This window comes from Urocitellus parryii, chromosome 8, assembly GCF_045843805.1.
Source record: "Urocitellus parryii isolate mUroPar1 chromosome 8, mUroPar1.hap1, whole genome shotgun sequence".
In the NCBI taxonomy this organism is placed as follows: Eukaryota; Metazoa; Chordata; class Mammalia; order Rodentia; family Sciuridae; genus Urocitellus; species Urocitellus parryii.
The window spans coordinates 32,605,516-32,626,361 of NC_135538.1; the positions used below are offsets into that span (position 1 = coordinate 32,605,516).

General features: G+C 35.3%; 1 protein-coding gene across 3 annotated transcripts in view; it reads right to left on the bottom strand.

Moving 5' to 3' along the window:
* Akap7 (A-kinase anchoring protein 7) overlaps positions 1-20,846 on the bottom strand; it is a 135,405-nt gene that overhangs the window by 8,017 nt on the left and 106,542 nt on the right. The gene's annotated exons all lie outside the window — the stretch shown is intronic.

The window sequence follows — 20,846 nt, forward strand, 5'->3', positions numbered from 1 at the left end:
CAATCCTCAAGAGAACTATTTATTAAGTTGTAAAATATGTTAATGGTAAGATAAAATCAAAACCTTACTTGGTATCTGGATGAAGGCTTCCTCTGTATCTTCCCCTCACTAGCACAACTTTGTATTTCCTGTTCTAGAAACATGAGTATGTCTTCCTTGAAAGAGGAATTTTCTTTTAAAAATGTGATCATCTTTTCAATCATCTATCTGATATATCTTGAAAATACAGAATATACCCAATATCTGCTAAATAATTCATCTTTCATTTAGTCAAGAAATAGATTCATAGGTACCTAAACTATCTACCACTACTAAGTATTTAACAAAATGAGTTATGTTTAGTCTCTGACTGCATAAAAGGATGACCAATAAATCATGATTGCAAAACATCAGGTTAAGTGCTATAATAAAATATGTTCAAGGTTCAATGGGGTAACAAGGTAGGTTTCACAGAGCAGATATTTCAGTTCAGCGAGTAAGAATTTTCAGCCATGAAACAGGAATAAGGAGGAATGAAGAGATTTTCAAAGCATAAAAAGAAAAAAAAAAGTGTTATAGTTTGGATCCTAAATGTCACTCAAAGACCATTTGTTAAATTAGTACTGGTTCCCAGTCCATGCAACATTGAGAGGCTGTGCAACTTTTAAGATTTGGATCCTCATGAAAGCAAATTAGGTCAATGGTGGTGTGCTTACAAAAAGGGTACTGGAAATCAGCCCCTTTCTTTCTTTTCTTCCCAGCTGCCAAGAGGTGAGCAGCCTCTTCCACCATGTGCTTCTGCAGTGATGTACTGTGTTGTCACAAGCTCAAGCAACATGACCAAGCACCATGGACTAAAACCTCTGGAACTGTGAACAAAAATAAACATTTTCTCCTTCAAGCTGTTTGTCTTAGGTATTCTCTCACAGTGACAGAAACCTGACTGATTCAGAGAGGGATAAAGGGCCCTGTGTATCATGCCATGAAGCTGGATTTCATTATGTAGGTGATATGCAAATAGAGACAAAGATTGATCACTCCAACAAAGAGACAAGAGAGCAAATACAGGCAACCACTGATCATAGCAACAAAGAGATAAGGGAAAAAATACAGGTAGCAAGAGTACTTCAAAAAAGATAGATATTCTAAAAAAAATCAGAAATCCCTGAAATGAAGAAAATAATTAACAAAATTAAAAAGTAAATAGAAAACATTACCAACAGATTAGATCACTTGGAATACAGAACATCAGATAATGAAGACAAATATACAATCTTGAAAATACAGTTGACCACACAGTGAAGATGATAAGAAACCATAAACAGAACATCCAAGAATTATGGGACAGTATCAAAGGACCAAATCTAAGATTTATTGAGATAGAAATAGACACAGAGATTCAAACCAAAGGAATGCACAATCTCTTCAATGAAATAATATCAGAAAATTTCCCAAACATAAAGAATGAATTGGAAAATCAAATACAAGAGAATTGCAGGACACCAAATGTACAAAATTACAACAGATCTACGCTAAGACACATTATAATGAAAATGCCTAGCATAACAAATAAGGATACAATTTTAAAAGCCACAAGAGAAAGGAATCAGATTATATATAGGGGAAAACCAATTAGGATCTCTGCAGATTTTCAATCCAGACCCTGAAAGCTAGAAGATCCTAGAACAACATATACCAAGCTCTGAAAGAAAATGGATGCCAACCAAGAATCTTATATCCAGAAAAATTAAGCTTTAGATTTGATGATGAAATAAAAACCTTCCATGATAAACAAAAGTTAAAAGAATTTACAACTAGAAAGCCTCCACTAAAGAACATCCTCAGCAAAATATTCCACAAGAAGGAAATGAAAAACAACAATGAAAATCAGCAAAGGGAGGTATTACACTAAAGGAAAAAAATAATCAGAGGAGAAACCAAATCACATTAAATACCAAAAATAAACAAAAATGGCTGTGAATACTAATCATGTCTCAATAATAACCTTGAATGTTAATGGCCTAAACTCATCCATCAAAAGACATAGACTGGAAGATCGGATTAAAAAAAAAAAAGATCCAACAATATGCTGCTTTCAAGAGGCACATCTCATAGAAAAAGACATTCACAGACAAGGTGAAATATTGGGAAAAATCATACCACTCACATGTACTGTGGAAACAAGCAGGGGTTTCTATCCTCATATCAAATAAAGTTGACTTCAAGTTACAGTTAATCAAAATGGATAAAGAAGGACATTTCATATTGCTTAACAGAACCATACATCAACAAGGCATAACAATTATAAATATATATGCCCCAAATAATGGAGCATCTATATTCATCTAACAAACTCTTCTCAAGTTCAAGAGTCAAATAATTCTGGGTGACTTTATCACACCTCTTTCACCACTGGATAGATCTTTCAAACAAAAACTAAACAAAGACACTACAATAAATAACTTAGACTTAACTGATGTATACAGAGTATATTATCCATCAACGAGTGAATATACTTTCTTCTCAGTAGCACATGGATCCTCTCTAAAATAGACCATATATTATGCCACAAAGGAACTCCTGGCAAATACAAAAAAAGTAGAGATAATACCCTGCATTCTATCAGATCATAATGGAATAAAATTAGAAATCAATGAAAAATAAAAAATAAAAGCTACCCCAACACTTGGAGACTAAATAATATGTTATTTAATGAACAATGGGTTGGAGAAGACATCAAGGAGAAGATTAAAAAATTCTTTGAAGTAAATGAGAACACTGATACAACATATCAAAATCTCTGGGACATGAAGGCAGTACTAAGGGGAAAGTTCATTGCATGGAATTCATTCCTTAAAAGAAAAGTCAACAAATAAATGACTTAAAATTACATCTCAAAGTTCTAGAAAAAAGAAGAACAAACCAACACCCAAAAGCAGTAGAAGATAGGAAATCATTAAAATTAGAGCTGAAACCAATGAACTTGAAACATAATAAACAATTGAAAAGAGTTGACATACAAGAAATTGGTTCTTTGAAAAAATAAATAAAATTGATAAACCCTTAGTCATGCTAACAAAGACAAGGACAGAGAAAACTCAAACTACTAACATCCATGATGACAGACACTACAGAAATACAGAAGATAATTAGAATTTATTTTGAAAATTTGTACTCCAATAAAATAGAAAATATCAAAGGTATCAACAAATTTCTAGAGTCAGGTGATTTGCCCAAACTCAATCAGGATGATATATACAAGTTAAACAGATCAATTTCAATCAATGAAATAGAAGATGCCATCAGAAGCCTACCAACCAAGAAAAGCCCAGGACCAGATATATACACAGCTGAGTTCTACAAGACCTTCAAAGAAGAACTAATACCAGGACTTCATAAATTATTTCATAAAATAGAAAAAGAGGGGACACTTCCAAACTCATTCGATGAGACCAATATCACCCTGATTCCAAAACCAGACAAAGACATGTGAAAGAAAGAAAACTTCAGACCAATATCTCTAATGAACATAGATGCAAAAATTCTCAATAAAATTCTAGTAAATTTAATGCAAAAACATATTAAAAAGATAGTGCACCATGATCAAGTGGGGTTCATCCCAGGGATGCAAGGTTGGTTCAACATACAGAAATCAATAAGCGTAATTCATCACATCAACAGACTTAAAGATAAGAATCATATGATCATCTCACTAGACACAGAAAAAGCATTTGACAAAATACAGTACCCCTTTATGTTCAAAACACTAGGAAAACTAGGAATAACAGGAACATATCTCAACATCATAAAGGCTATCTATGCTAAGCCTCAGGCCAACATCATTCTAAATGGAGAAAAATTAAAGGCATTCCCTCTAAAAACTGGAACAAGACAGGGATGCCCTCTTTCACCACTTCTATTCAACATAGTTCTTGAAACAATGGCCAGAGCAATTAGACAGATGAAAGAAATCAAAGGAATATGTAGAGGAAAAGAAGAACTTAAATTAGCACTATTTGCTGACGATATGTTTCTATACCTAGAAGACCCAAAAATCACCACCAGAAAACTTCTAGAATTAATAAATGAATTCAGCAAAGTAGCAGGGTATAAAATCAATATTCATAAATCAATTGAATTTCTATACATCAGTGATGAATCCTCTGAAACAGACATTAGGAAAATTACCCCCTTCACAACAGCTTCAAAAACAAACAAACAAACAACAAAAAAAACTTAGGAATCAACAAAAGATGTGAAAGACCTATACAATGAAAACTACAGAACGCTAAAGAAAGAAACTGAAGAAGACCTTAGAAGATGGAAGATATCCCATGCTCTTGAATAGGCAAAAATCAATACTGTCAAAATGACCATACTACCAAAAGAACTATACAGATTCAATGCAATCCCAATCAAAATCTCAATAACATTCCTCATAGAAATAGAAAATGCAATCATAAAATTCATCTGGAAAAATAAGAGACCCAGAGTAGCAAAAACAATTCTTAGCAAGAAGAGTGAAGCAGGAGGCATCACAATACCAGACCTTAAAGTAAACTACAGAGCAACAGTAACAAAAACAGCATGGTATTGGCATCAAAATAGATTTGTAGATCAGTGGTACAGAATAGAAGACACAGAGACAAACCCACATAAATACAGTTATCTCATACTAGACGAAGGCACCAAAAACATATATTGGAGAAAAGATAGCCTCTTTAACAAATGGTGCTGGGAAAACTGGAAATCTATATGCAGCAAAATGAAATTAAGCTCCTATCTCTCACCATGCACAAAACTCAACTCAAAGTGGATCAAGGACCTAGGAATTAAATCAGAGACCCTGCACCTAATAGAAGAAAAAGTAGGCCCAAATCTTCATCATGTCAGATTAGGCCACAACTTCCTTAGTAAAACTACTATAGTGCAAGAAATAAAATCAAGAATCAATAAATGGGATGGATTCAAACTGAAAAGCTTCTTTTCAGCAAAAGAAATGATCAGTGAGGTAAAAAGAGAGCCTACAGAATGGGAGCAAATTTTTACCACATGTGCATCCAATGGAGCCTGATCTCCAGGATATGTAAAGAACTCAAAAACTTCACACACACACACACACACACACCAATCAGTAAATGGGTCAAGGAACTGAACAGAAATTTCTCAGAAGATGATATACAATCAATCAACAAATATATGAAAAAATGTTCAACATCTCTAGCAATTAGAGAAATGCAAATCAAAACTACTCAAAAATTTCATATCACTTCAGCCAGAATGGCAGTTATTAAAAATACAAACAACAATAAGTGTTGACGAAGATGTGGGGAAAAAGGCACACTTACACATTGTTGGTTGGATTGCATATTGGTGCAACCAATCTGGAAAGCAGTATGGAGATTCCTCAGAACTTGGAATAGAGCCACCATTTGACCCCGCTATCCCACTCCTTGGTTTACACCAAAAGGACTTAAAAACAGCATACTGCAGTGACACAGCCACATCAATGTTTATAGCCAGCATAGTTCACAACAGCTCAATTGTGGAACCAACCTAGGTGCCCTTCAGTAGATGAATAGATATAAGAAACTGTGGTATATATACACAATGGGATATTACCCAGCATTAAAAGAAAATAAAATCATGGCATTTTCAGGTAAATGGATGAAGCTGGAGAATATTATGCTAAGTAAATTAAGTCAATTCCAAAAAACCAAAGGCTGAATGTTTTCTCTGATATGTGGATGCTGATCCATAATGGGGATTGGGGTGGGGCACATGGAAGGAATGGAGGAACTTTAGATAGGGTAAAGGGGAGGGAGGAGAAGGGAAGGGGAATGGGGGTACAAAGATGGTGTAATAAGATGGATATCATTATCCTAGGTACATGTATGAAGACACGAATGGTGGGACTCTACTTTGTGAACAGATACATGAAAAATTGTGCTCTAAATGTGTATCATGAATTGAAATGCATTCTACCATCATGAACAACAAATTAGAATAACCAAATAAATTTAAAATTTTTAAAAAAGACACCAGAGGGGCAAAATTGAAGTAGGTTGTTGAAAAAACAAAAAATAAAAATAATGTGGGCCTAAAACATGATAAACACAATAGGAAAGTAGGGACAAATAACAGAGAGAATTAAGAAACAGGAATACTGAGCCATGGAGCCAATATAATTTGAGAAAAATGTTAAAGAAAGAGGAGGGGGATGCAGGAAAAAATACGAAGGAACAACCACTAAAAATGCTTTAATTAGAAACTATAAAGCCTTGAATCAAGAAGCTTGAAGAATCACAGGTACAAGAAATGTGAATAAAATCAAACCAAAGAAAAAAGGCAGCCAAAAGAAAATGGTTGTATTCTGCATATGTATTCTACACACAGAGGAACAAAGAGAAAAATGACCACAGACATGCCCATCAGATATGCCCATCAGGAACAATGCAAAACAAAAACAATACCACAACATTTTAATGTTTTAAGTAAAAAAAAGAAAAGGCAACATAGAATTCTTGACCCAGAAATTTTATCTTTCAAAAATGGGAATGAGGTGTTGTGGCTCAGCGGTAGAGCACTTGCCTAGCCTGTGTGAGGCACTAAGCTCAATTTTCAGCACCGCATATAAATAAATAAAATAAAGGTCCATTGACAACTAAAATATGTATTTTTAAGAATGAGAATGAGCTGGGCAGGGTGGCACAGGCCTAAAATCCCAGTGATTCCAGAGGCTTAGGCAGGAAGATTATGAGTTCAAAACCAGCCTCAGCAACTTAGTAAGTCCCTAAGCAACTCAATGAGGCTCTGTCTCTAAAAAAAGATATTAAAAAGGTCTGGGGATATGGTTCAGTGGTTAAGCACTCCTGGGTTCAATCCCTGGTAACCAAAAGAGAGAGAGAGAGAGAGAAAGAGAGAGAAAGAGAGAGAGAGAGAGAGAGAGAGAGAGAGAGAGAGAATTTTTAAAAAAGACTTTTCCAGATATCAAAGGTTAAGTGAATCCATTTATAGCTGACCAGAAATAGAAGAAACGTTAAGTAAGAAATTTCAGGCAGAAAGAAAATTTTACCAGATGGAAATTTACATCTACTCAAAAACAAGAAGATAACTAAGAACACACATGTATAGGCAAAAAAAAAAAGACCTTGTCTCATTCTTATTTCTTTAAAAGGAAAAAAATAACTGTCTAAATAGGGTTTATAAAAATATATTAAAATAAAGCATATAGTAACACAAAGATTTTTGCCTAAAATCAGGAAGAAGAGAAAGATATCTGACGTCATGACTACTACATAATATTGTGCTATAAGCATTAGCCAATGCAATTAGGCAAGAAAAAGAATTAAAACCCTCCTGATTGAAAAAGAAGAAAAATTGTTTCACAGAAGAGATTCACAGAAGAGATCATCATCTACCTAGAAATCCTAAAGATTCTACTAAAATGTATTTAAAAGATCACAAGATACAATTTCTATATTTAAAAAATCAATTGTACTAGCCACAAACAACTGAAAACTTAAAAATTTTAAAAATATTACCTTTGTTTTTTTCTTTTATTCAACAGTACCTCTTCTTTCCCATCCCTCCCCCCCCCACCCCCTTCTTCTATTCTACTGGTCTCCCTTCTTTTTTTTTTAATTTGTTCTAATTGGTTATACATGACAGTAGAATGCACTTTTTGACACACTGTGCACAAATGGAGTGCAACTTCTCAATACTCTGGCTGTACATGGTGTAGAGTCACACCAGTAGTGTAATCATACATGTGTATTTAAGGGTATTAATGTCTGTCTCATTCTATGGTCCTTCCATCCCCACAGCCCCACCGTTCCCCTCACTCCCTGCTGAAAATTTTACCTTTAACATCATAAAATATTATATAGGGTAAACAATAAAATGTGTGCAAGACAACTATAAAACTTTCTGAGAGAAATTATGATTAAACAAATGAAGAGAGAAACTTTATTCATGGATCAAAAGACTGGATTTTATTAAGATCTCAGTATCAATCAAAAACTCAACAATGTTTTTTTTTTGCAGAAATTCTTAAATTTATTTTAAAACTTACATGAAAATGTAAAATACTAGACCAGTCAAAACATTTTTTTAAAAGAAAAAAGCTAGAAGATATGTTACTGGATTTCAAGAGTTACTTTGAAGCTATAGGAATGGGGTCAGCTTGGTATTGTTATAAAAACACACAAAGATCAATGAAACAAAACAAAATTCAAAAAATAGACTCAAACATATATGGCCAACTGATTTTCAACAAAGGTCCTGAGACAATTCAAAAGAGAAAGAGCAATCTTCTCAAGAAATGGTACTAAATTAGACATCCATATGAAAAAAAAAAACTCAATCCATATCACACATTATCTACATATAAAAATCAACTCAAAATGGAGCAGACTGAATATAAGGTCTGAAAGTATAAAGTGTTTAGAATAAAATATCCAAGAACTTCTCAGTGACCTTAATTTCTTAAATAGAACATCAATAGCCCAAACTATAAAAAAAAATTATTGGACTTCATTGAAGTATAAAACTTTTGGTATCCACAAGATACTGTTAAGAAAATAGAAGGCAAACCACAGACTGGGAGAAAATATTTGCAAAACATGTCCATTAAAGAATTTCAAACCAGAATATGAAAAGAATTCTTACAACTGAATAAAAAAATAAAAAAAATATATAAAAATGGCCAAAAGATGGGATAGGATTATAGCTCAGTGGTAGAGCACTTGCCTAGCATGTGTGAGGCACTGAGTTCGATTCTCAGCACCACATATAAATAAATAAATAAAATAAAAGTCTATCAACAACTAAAAACAATATTTAAAAAAAATGGCCAGAAGAATTGAAGAATTACTTTACAAAAGGTACCTGGATAGCCGACACTTCTGTTGCTGATGGTGATGCAAAAATGGTATAGCTATTGCAAAAAAAAAAAACAATTTGGATATTTCTTATAAATGTTTACCATATTCTTGCCATACAACCCAGCAATCTCATTTCTAGCTAGATTTGAAAATAGGTGAAATGAAATTATATACTTAGAAAATTGCCTAGGATGAATGTCTATATAGCTTTATCCATAAATATCCCCAATTAGAAACCATTCAAATGCCCTTCAACTGGTGAATTAATCTAGAAACTATGGTGCAGGGCTGGGGTTGTGGTTCAGTGGTATAGCAGAGGCTTTGCACATGTGAGTCACTGGGTTCCATCCTCAGCACCACATAAAAATAAATAAACAAAATAAAAGTATTGTGTCCATTTACAACTAAAAACAATGTTAAAAAAAAAAAGAAAAAGGTATGGTGAATCTATGCAATGGTAACGAAACACTGCTACAAGGTAAGGAAATACTGATACATACAATGGCCCAGATGAATCTAAAACATAACATGCCATGTGAAAGAAGACAGATTCAAAGGCTACAAACCATATGATTTTATATATGACATTTCAGAAAAGGTAAAATTGACTGCAAACAGACCAATGGTTCCCAGGGGTTGATGGCATGAGAGAATTTTAGAAGGTGATGGAACTGTTTATCTTATTTGTGGTGGTGGTTACAGATTCGGTGTGTTGATTAAAACTCACAGAACTAAACACAAGAATTTTAGTGTATGTAAATTGTACCTCAATTTTAAAAAATACCAATAAGAACCATTTCTTCCCAGTGATTAGGGACAAATTTAGTCTTTACTGGGGTCAACAACACTAAATGAACTCATGCCTTGTCACTCTGCAATTAGCAGGTGGCTGGCTATTAGGATGACTTCTTAGCTTCCTCGGTTCTAAGACCATTTTCAACTCTAACAGCTATAATATCTCACAGAGGCAGGCCTCGGATTTTCGGTTGCTTTCCTTCTGAATCATATTTTTCTCTTGTGCTCAATATCAAATATTTCCATAAAATACAGGGGGGTGGCTTCTGAGCATGAAAGTGACCCAATTATTGTTTTACTTCTGCCCCTCCAGTGTATCAGGCATACTGTCTGCTCCAATGTACTCAGTACAAACCAAATTGGCACCCAGTACCCTGATTGACAAACGATCACTGTCACTCTGTTGCTGAAATCTCTCTCAGAGGGACACTGTGCTCACTGCAGCTTGTTTTGCTTACTTGTTTTGCCTGGCATTGTTTGCAGGCTCCCACCTGCTGTTGTGTACCATAAATTGCTCTCTATTATATAGAAACTATAGTGGTTTCATCCCTGGATTTTAGTTCCTATTTTGTTCAGGTTGGAATGTGGGGACTTCTCAAGATCCCTGACAATTGCTCAAGGCCTCTGGGAGTCATTTTGTACAAAATCAATTTAAAGAAATGATTCTAAGTGGTGATAAAAGAGGCAGACATTCTGAACATAAGTCCAGGTCACAGGAGTATCAACAGAGGCACAGCTATCAGTGAAAATATATACATATGACAAAGAAGAAATAGAGCTTTAAATATGTCACAAGCATAAATTTTCAAATAATCATACTCTTGACTGGCAGAAAAACAAGTAGACTGGAAAATGAAGCACTGCTTAGAGTCTTAAAACTGCTGCATACATGTAATTGTTATCATCTGTTTCAAGAGAGTTTTACACAAAACTTAAAAGCATGAGTAGCTGGCATGATTTTCACTTATTTGGCCAACACACCTGCTCATGTAATATACATTTTTCTTTCTCAGCTAAAACTCTACACTAGGAGTTGATTCAAGCAGAAATAAAGGTTACTTTCCATTCTGAAGGCATTGCTCACTAAGACAGGTCAGCAGAATAAATGCTGCCACCCATCTAATCAAGTAAAATAAATCATAAATTGTGGATGCCATTTTCCCTCTTTTTAAACAATAAGACCACACTCAGGTCAAGCAGAACCATGGGCTGAGAAAATTCCCTGGATACCCAGTCACTAACACCAATAACAGGATTGATTCCTTCCATTTGTGTAGATAACACTTCACACCTGTCAGAGGGCTTTTCCAAACATTATCTCACTTCATTCTCACTGAAACCTCATAGGTAAAATAAGTGTTATTTATTACAAGTCAGAACAGTGAGATACAAGAGGTTGCTTAAATTGCCTGATTGCACAACAGTAGTGATGGGAATCAGTAGTCCTGTCACTAGAATCAGGAATCTCAGTTCATCCAGGACACCCACCCCAGAATACTTCAGATACTCTACAGTAATCTCAACCTGGGGAAAAGAAGACACAGCTATGAGAATAATAATCTAGAGCTTATTTATTATATTAATTAATACTAATATCAATTAATTTGTACTATATTGTTATTTTATAATCTAACTATATTCTTATAATTGCATTATATATTGTATTACATACTACTAAGTCTTTATAAATGTTTCACACTGGGACAATGGAACAAAATGGTTTAAGCTTAGGGAGAGGGACTAAAATATAAGCATAATTACAAGGTTACAAGAATATCATAAATATTTTTAAATTCACAGGATGAAAAAATATTTAAACAATTTTTAAATAACATTGTGTGTGTGTGTGTGTGTGTGTGTGTGTGTGTGTGTGTGTGTGAGAGAGAGAGAGAGAGAGAGAGAGAGAGAGAGAGAGAGAGAGAGAGAGAGTGTGTGTGTGTGTGTTGCTGGGAATTAAACCCAGGAACTCATGTGTGCTAGGCACACTCTACTACTGAGCCACATCTCTATCCCTTAAATAATCTTTTAAAAAGTTATTCAAAATTACCTCTCTTCAACTCAGCTGTCTAAATTCTAAAACAACTCCTGTCTGGACACATGTAGACAGGGTGTTTTGCATTACAAATTTTTCTAATTATTCAGTAGCATACACAAAAAATAGATTAAACTGCCACAGTTTGCTTTTGATGGTTTCTAGAACCACTTGTTAAAATCTAAACATGAAAATCCACGTAACAAAAAAATTTGGTCAGGATATTTGCTTGTGAATATTGATCAAGTAGTGGGCAAGTCCATTTGCCATTAAAAAACAATACTAATAGATTAAATAGGGACCATGAATACTAAAGAGAGATTAAGATGGTTAATCAGTAAAACAAAATCAAGACCAAAAATCATCCTTGGCCATCTTCTGTGCATTATAATAAAAATATATAAAGAAACACGGTACACTTTCTAAAAACCCAAAGCCTGGTGACCTCATAAATTTAATGCTTTACTTTCAGGAGAACTGACTGAAGAAGTTATTTAGAATCTATTTTTCTTCAACTTACTACATACTTCAAAGAACATTTAGCAAAAATCAAATAGATTTAAAGGTATATTTGTGTGTGTGTGTGTGTGTGTGTGTGTGTGTGTGTGTGATGTCTTCTGTTCATTAGAGTTCTCTGAATCTTATTGTAGAAAATTGAACTGGCATTTAAATCTGGTGACTAATATACTGGTGGTATATAAATGTAAATTCATTTGGTTCATCAGTTGGTATTTGCTTCTCAAACTCTTGATATCGAAGAATTACTAAAGCCAAGAGACTAGCCCAAGTCTACACAACAAAAAACTGTCAAAGTTGGAACTCAAACACAGATCAATGTGGCTCCAAAGCATCCCACTTTTGTCTTTATACTACAATGCTGCTCTGTATCCAACAGTGGAAAATATATTATATTCTATATTTTCACTTCTATATTTTTCACTCTAAAATAAGACCTTTAGCCAGAAAACATTTACAATGCTTCCTCTTGAGTTACAGGGTCGGAATTCTAACTTCCCCACTTACCACATCTGTGTCCCTATGAATGTTGCTCGGCCCTTCAATGGTTCACTTTCTTTATTTGCCAACCAGGGATTTACAAATATGGTATTTCTATACCACAGGAATTCCATAAAAACTAAATAAGATAATACTAAGCACCTAGCATAGTGCCTAGCTTTCTTGAAACAATGTTGGAATAGTTGCAAACAAGAATTTTATGCATTGTTCTATATTACTAACATTTACATTCTTTTGCAACTAACTGATGTCCCATCACAGGTAAGAAGAACAGCTACTGATAATTAATCATACAAAAGGTTTCTAGCAGACCTACGAAAAGACTGCAGCTCAAAGAGCCAATGAGATACAGATAGCTTTAGGTTTCTAGATGCAACAAATGGAAATGTGTAGTATTGAAAAAAATAATCATATCAAGTTCAGTTTATAAGAACATATCTCATTCTGAAGTTTTAAGAATGAGTGTCAGGCACATGTGGTAATGTCACAATCATTCACAGTCTCAGCTGTGCTCTCAGTGTATAATGCCGCCCAGCAAGCATTATACACTTTCAATCACAGGGCTTCTTTCTAGTCATTCACTCTTTTTTGGGGGGAGGTCATATCTCCAAAAGATTTGAAACGATTTTTTTTAAAATCAGAAATACAGAAAGGGTATACTATCAATAAAAGTAAAAATTAGGAGCAACATAAAACAAACTGTGACAGAAAGTAAAGAACAGAGGGAAGACCATACTACAGAGGGAAAGATCCTAAGAGCCATGAACTGGGCTCTGAACTTCCCAATACTTAAGAGTGAAAGAGGAAGCTAGGTAATTCTCAGCTTGGAGAGTCCAAAGAGCACATCATGGATCTCTCTGGATCAAAGTGTCTGCTCCATAGCTGCACAGAGCTTCAGGCCACATCTACCCTCAAACCCCTTCTTTCCTCCCACCCTTTTTCTAAGTAAGCAAGATTGTCCACTCCACTTCTCCACTTCAGGTTGCTGCTCCTCCCAATTCTACACGCCATGGGGGAGCTGTGGGCCCAGAGCTAGACTGGCCCATATAATGCCCAGGGGTGAATTTCTAAGTTTTAAAAAGTTGCTCCTTCCTTAAGACACTTCATTTCCATCTTTTGAAAATTTTTCATAGCATACTGCTTTTGTTAGTATAGAATGGCACTTTACACTATAATATGTAATTGTAATATCTTTGATATATATAGTATAGTGACCTTGCAGGTTGTATAGTTCATAGTCTGTACCTTTTTTAAAATTTTTATATGGAAAGTAGGAGAAAGAAACTCATTCTACTTGAACATGGAACAGTAAGAATGTTCCCCAGAGCTGTTAGAAGTCTGATTCCCATTACCAAGTGAGGCCAGATAGGATGAGAACACAGAATCTACTGGAAACCACCTGTCCCCATCATCAATTAAAGGCTAACAAGGTGAGACAGAGTGGAAAGAAGAGGTGGAGAGGTAGAGGGTTGAGGATGTCTGCAAGTCAGGTTCAAAGCCAACTTCCAAACCTGTCTTATTTTGCACATGTGTGCCTATACATTTTCCCTTTTAATTAAAAAAAAATCAGGGCTGGGGTTGTAGACCAGTGGTAGAGCGCTTGCCTCGCACATGTGAGGTACTGGGTTGGATCCTCAGCATCTCACACAAAATAAATAAATAAAATAAGGGTATTGTGTCTATCTACAACTAAAAATTTTTTTAAAAATCAATTTGCCTCGAGGTTTGTGACCTCCTGGCATCTCTCCTGCCACTGCATTGACTCTTTCTACTGTCCTTTTCTAGTTCTGCTTTGGTTCCCAGATGCCTCTTGAATTCCTGAGACTTTCAGAGTACTCCAGCCACTGCCTATGCTCCTTTGGTTCCCTTTTATCCTGAAGACAGGAAAGGACAGTACATCATTCTCTGGTGCTGACTTCCACCCGGCTGTCAGTTTAACTCCCCAGCATCCACTGACCTGTCCCAATGTCAGAACCTGACAGTGAGTATCTTTAACATGGAAGGAAAGAATTGGTTTGAAGAAACATTCACTCCTATCCACAAAACACAGTGAGGATTATAGAATATGTGCTCCAAAACTTAAAAAGAATAAATTATTTTTAAAATGTTCATAAGCTATTGATAAATTAGCTTTAAAATAATTTGTCCTTTTTAAGTTTGTTAAGTTGTTTTGAGTGAAGGTTTTCCTTTGAACCATCTTATTAATTAATTTGAATTACCATATTACGTCTATTTTTTTTAAATTTGTATCTCCTTTGAAATAGTTATATTTTTATGTACTTTTTTAAAATGTGGGAAATTTTGTCATAAAAAACACCATTTTAGAATATGATTATTATTTTTGTCCCCAAAGAATAAGAACCACAAATTGGCATAAACTAAATGCTTGACTTGGAGCAATGGAAAAAAGTATATTTTTAAAACAGCCAACAACCACATGCCAGTTATCGAAGTATTCTTTCAGCTCCAAACCCACCCTTCCTTACTCAGATTTACAATTCCAGGGCTAGGACTAAGCAAATTTACTTCTTTGCCAGCTCCATTTGTTAAGTTCTGCCAAGAGGGGCCACTAGAAGGAAACTGGACATCCCATTGACCCAACTATGGCCACTGTCTCTGCAGCAACTGGTTCCAGTAGAAGTTGATTCCAGTTTTCATTTCATTTTCACCTCACTCCTGGAATCAACCTCATTACATGTCCTCACGAAGAATAGCAAAAGTTGGTTAGTGTGCCATCCTCGGAGGCCAGAGGACCAGGTTTGAGGTTTCTTTTCTGTGTCACTAGGGCACCTCCTTGGACACAGCAACCCCTCCTCAAAAGTGTGAATCTTCACTATGTGGAACCTTTCCTTCTAGAGGTTAACCCAGGCATAACTGGTCTTCCTCAGTTATGCCTTTCCATTCATTATTTCTCCAAAACTGATTTAAGTAATTCCTTATTAAATGCTCTCTGTTAAAATAACTGATGTATTTCCTATTTCCTTGGCTGGGCTTTTACCAATACAAACTGTTTCTTTATCCCCCTCCACAATGTTGTAATTATGGAGGATTCAGACATAAACATGAAAACAAATTTACAAAGTTAAGAGCAGCTATAAGAGTGAAACTCTTTTCAAAAACCTGTATATTTGATAAACTATTCCTCCATAAAACAATTTTAATTATGCCTTTTAATTTAATAATTAAATTTCATACAGTTTTACATATATAAATTTTAGGTTCTACACAAACTAAAATTTTATAAATTTAATTTTCATTGGAAGGTAAATAGGCCAAGTATATAGAGTAATGAGAATACAATGGATATTTCAATGATTCTTTTAATCTTAAATTTACCATCATCATATTAGAGAACATTAATTTAAAATAAGTCTAAATTTGGACAAGAGGGTTTATAAAATTTTCACTTATGAAGATAAACACACAGTAGGCAACACACCTTATCTTGTTATCTTGAGGACTAGTTGATCATTAATTGCCAGGTGTTCCTACCATGAGTTTAATAACCAACATGTTATGTTGTGCATAAGTTGTACTTAGACAAGAACCCATACTTACATATTATGCCTCTATTTTAAAGCAAGTTTGTTGATCTTAAAGGCACTAGTTAAAAATAATAACTTAATAGTTATTATAAATTAAGGAGAAATTTAAAAGCATATTTTTTTCATTTAGAGTTTGGTGGCTTAAAATAGTTTAAACATTTTGCTGAGCACAGTGGCATATGTTTGGAATTCCAGCTGTTCAGGAGGCTGAGGCAGGAGAACTGCAAGTTTGAGGCCAGCCTCAGCAACTTAGTCAGACTCTATCAGTGGTAAAGTGTTAACCTAGCATGCATGAAGACCTGGATTCACTCCCTAGCACTGCAGGGAAGAAAAGTTTGAAAATTCTGGCTTAAAAATTCTCTTTCAGAACTGGGAGTGATGGCACACCCTTTAATCCCAGCTACTTGGGAGGGTGAGACAGAAAAATTGTAAATTCAAGCCCAGCCTGGGTAACTTAGTGTTTCAAAAATTTTTTAATTCAATAAATAAAATTGGCTAGGGATATGGCTCAGCTGTGGGGGGAGGGCTCTATGTTCAATTCCCAGTATCACATAAATGGACAATCAAAACCAAAAAAATTCTCACCACTATTATTAGTAATTATTAATTCAGGCATCCATGAATTATTAATGCAAATTTTTACTTGGATAACTTCTCTGTTTTAAGATTCCATTTCAATATTCTCATTGTTTAAAAGAAGATTTATTGCAAACATAACAAGAATACTACTGATTTAATGTATATACCATCTGAGTTCTCAGGCCACCACAAAAAAATAATGTGTGAAGGCTAATATCCAGTGTCTTGAAGCCGTCACCCTGGAGCCCTGTTAACAACTCTTTTCCTTTCCACATTAAAGAGCCCTCTAAATTAAAACAACTGATTCTTCTGCCTTTGCTCACCCTAGCCAAGCAGCCAGTCCTTCAGCCCCTTCTTGTGATGTGGTTTCCAGGCCACACCATCCTGGTCTCCCTTAGGATACATTCCAGGTTGTGAGATCTCTAAATAATGTTTGACTACAATAAATCTAGATGGAAAGCTTAGGTTAACAAATTATCTGCTTGCCAATTTATGAGCTATCATACACATCACTCAAATCCCTGAAAAGGTTGACTTTACAGCTAACTTTAGCTGAACATTTAAAATGCTTAGAAAGTGTGAATTTTATTTTTGCTCTCCAATGGTCGGAGGTGAGGCATCAAATTGAAGCCTGATGTAATTCCCATGACAAATGCCAACAACAACTATATGACCACAAAAAAGGGGCAGTGGGGTCTGAGACAGGTGATGAAAAATGCATCACCCCTTCCACCAGATTCTTTCTTCCATCTCCCATCAGCATCACCAACATGTGAGCTCTACCTCTCAAGAGGATATGACACCTTCTCTCCCTCCACTCCAAGCATCTTGTTTGTACATCACTTTTTCCTTAGTACTATAATTTTTCTGTACATAAATCTTATGTTTATAAATGTCCATGACTAAATTTGTAAGTTTTGGGGGGAGTATGCAATAATAGGAAATTGTAAGCCTAAATGTCTTTGGGGTATAATAAAATTAACAACATTTATGTCCAAGTTAGCATAGCATTTAAGTTCAAGCTCCAGTTATTCTTTATATTTACACCATACAGTTCAGGCTTTGTCTGACTATTTGCTAAGAGCAAAGAACTTTACTATGCAAGTGAAAGGTTTACTAGTCCCAAAGTCTGTTAACTTGTAACCTTACCATTACAAATGCCTGTCATAATACATTTAATTTTCTAAAATGTATGCTGTAGAAACTGTTTGTTGATGTCAAGTTGTAAATCCTGTCTTTGTTACGAGCTCAAGGTAATTTCCAAGACTGGTGGTAATTAACTTGCTTTCATGGCCTTCATTGATTTAGCTATGTAACTTCCTGTCATGTAAAGGGTGTGGCTTCACTTGTTAGACTGAAAGCATCAAGATGCTTCACCTTGATTTTTTCCTTTTGGAGCATACTAAACTTTGGGATCCAACACATTTATTTTTTAAAAGTCATGAAAATTGAAAAGAAAAAATAAAAACTCCTCCTCATTGTTTCTTCTGAAACACCTGCTCAGAGCTTTGCAGACATTACAGGCCAAACAACCTTCACTGAAGTACACTGAAATATTCTTCACAGTACCTTCACGTAAGGCTAAATTTCACTACAACTAATATGGAACATGAAGACTCAGAAGAAATCAGAAAGCTTTCGTTTTTCTCTGTTTGGTATATTTGTTCTAGAATATATGCTGAAGAATGGCATATAATAAACTCAGTAAATATAATTTCTCTGTAGCAATAACAGTGCATTGATTGTATAGCTACAGTGATCTTAGAAGTCAGCTTGGCAGAGCTAAGGTTTTATTTCTACTTATATGCACTGAGAATCTCCTAGAATAACATCTAAAGCCTCCTTTTGCATGTGATAAAGGTTTAACCCAACCAAGTTTAAGCAAAGAAGAAGGGGAAGAGCTTCGTGTAGGGAAGAAGGTCCCAGGCATGGCTGAACTCAGAAGGTCAAACATTACCACCAGAGTGTCTCTCTTCTTTATTAGACTTCTTTCTTTGGCACTGACTTCATTCTTAGAATGACCCTCTGTCAAATCTTAAGGAAGACTGGTGACTTTTCTTGGACCACATGTCTGTCCTAGGACAGGAGGCAAGGCATCATGATAGACAGGACCTCAAGAAGAAGGGGAGGGAGTCCCCCCAAAGGAAGGATGCTATGCAGACAAATGCCATGAGTCTACTCAACAATTCATGGTCTGAAGTTCTATGTCCCTTATTTCCCATTCTGGGAAAGTGAAAATAATACCACCTTTTGGGTATAGTTATACAATTAACATATTCTTTATCTGTTGCAGAGAAATTATATTTATAATATAATATACTATACGCCAAGCATAATGTCAGGCATTTTATAACCATTAGCTATTTAATTTTCACAATAGGTAGATATTACTTCAGGTGAGGGTACAGAAGCTTAGACAAGTGAAATAGTAAATGTCAGAACCAAAAATACAAACTGAGTCAGTCTGTCTCCAAACCTCTGCTTTTCTACCAGACTTCGAGTTTTGAGGCTCTCACTGAAGAGTAAGTTCATGTATGAAAGCTCAAAGACCTATGTATTAAGCAAGGCCAAAATTAAGCAGATCTATAGGAAGTGATTTATCACATGTCCTCATCAGGTTTTCTAGCTTTAGCCTAATGCCTAGAATTCTTCCATAAGACATTATTTTGGGTGAAGTCATTATCAGTGCTTAAACTATTTTATTATTTTACTACAAATACCTCCCAAGAGTTCTTAGGATTTTAGTCTTGTTAAAGTGCAAGTGCCCAAGGAAGAAGTAACAAAAATGAAGATTTCTTTTATTAGCCCAGACCTTTATGTCCATCAGAAATCCTGCTCCTTTTTCACATGGCCCCAGGAAAGAAGACACAAGAACAGGTCAAATCACACTGTTGGAGGATAGGGCATCTATGTGTAACTCACAGCAGCCATAGCTACACCATGGGCTGGGAATGATCCTACAATCTAGGTAATCCCATTGAAAATTATTCAACATTTTATGGAAAAATCCAGGCAAATTCCCAGAACACCCGAGAACAACAACAAAAGAAAATACAATTAATACATAGCCTCTGAATTAACAGAGGGAATCAGGGAGATAAAATAAGAATATTAGCATTTGTTCTAATGTTCCTATACTGAATTTTAGAAACATTATTTTATAAAGTGAAAATCTAATCTTTACTGACTGTGGCTAAATAGTTTACATTTACACAACATTACTGCTGCCACTATGCAAGTGTTGGCAGTATTACCAGCATAGATCTTATGCAAAATGTAGTCTCGGGTTATCAGCACCACTGGCTTCACTGCTTCAGGAGGACAACAGATACTGACTGAGCAACCTGGGATCCAGGCCTTCTGCCAGCCTTGGGCCCCATCGTACCCCTGGAGGACTGGAACTGAGAAATTAGCCAATTCTCTGGCTTCTAGCAATTTCTCCTCTGAAATGGGACATTTGGAGAGCATATATTTTCTAACAGTTGCATTTCATAAGCATATCTGAAAATAATCCTGCCATAGTATCTGGCACACAGTAATCATTCAATAAATTAAGAAGAGAAGGAAGGGGAGGGAAGAGAAGGGAAGTAGAGACTGAGGAGGAAGGGAAGAAAAGAATGTCATCATGTCTACAGCACCACCACCACCCCCCTTTTTTTAAAAAATTCTCCAGATTCTTTGCTTAAAGGACAAAGGGGGAAAATGGATAAACTTTCAAAATTTTAGGAGTTCATGACCAAAGTCATTCAAAATTCTGTCCTCTGGTACATACTGATATTGTCTCACTGGCAGCGTAACAGGCAATGTGTATCATTCTCTTCAATGACAAACATTCAGAACATGCCTCCTCTGGGTGAGACACTGTGGGGTCTGGTACAACTAAAGGGACATCAGTATTTGTCCTGAATGTGGGGTGCTAGAAATTCGTGTGATAAGAGAGAACAGCTATGTGAAAGATAATCACAAAGTCATTGTGTCTTAAATGTGAAGAGAAGAGCAAAGTATAAGACTAAG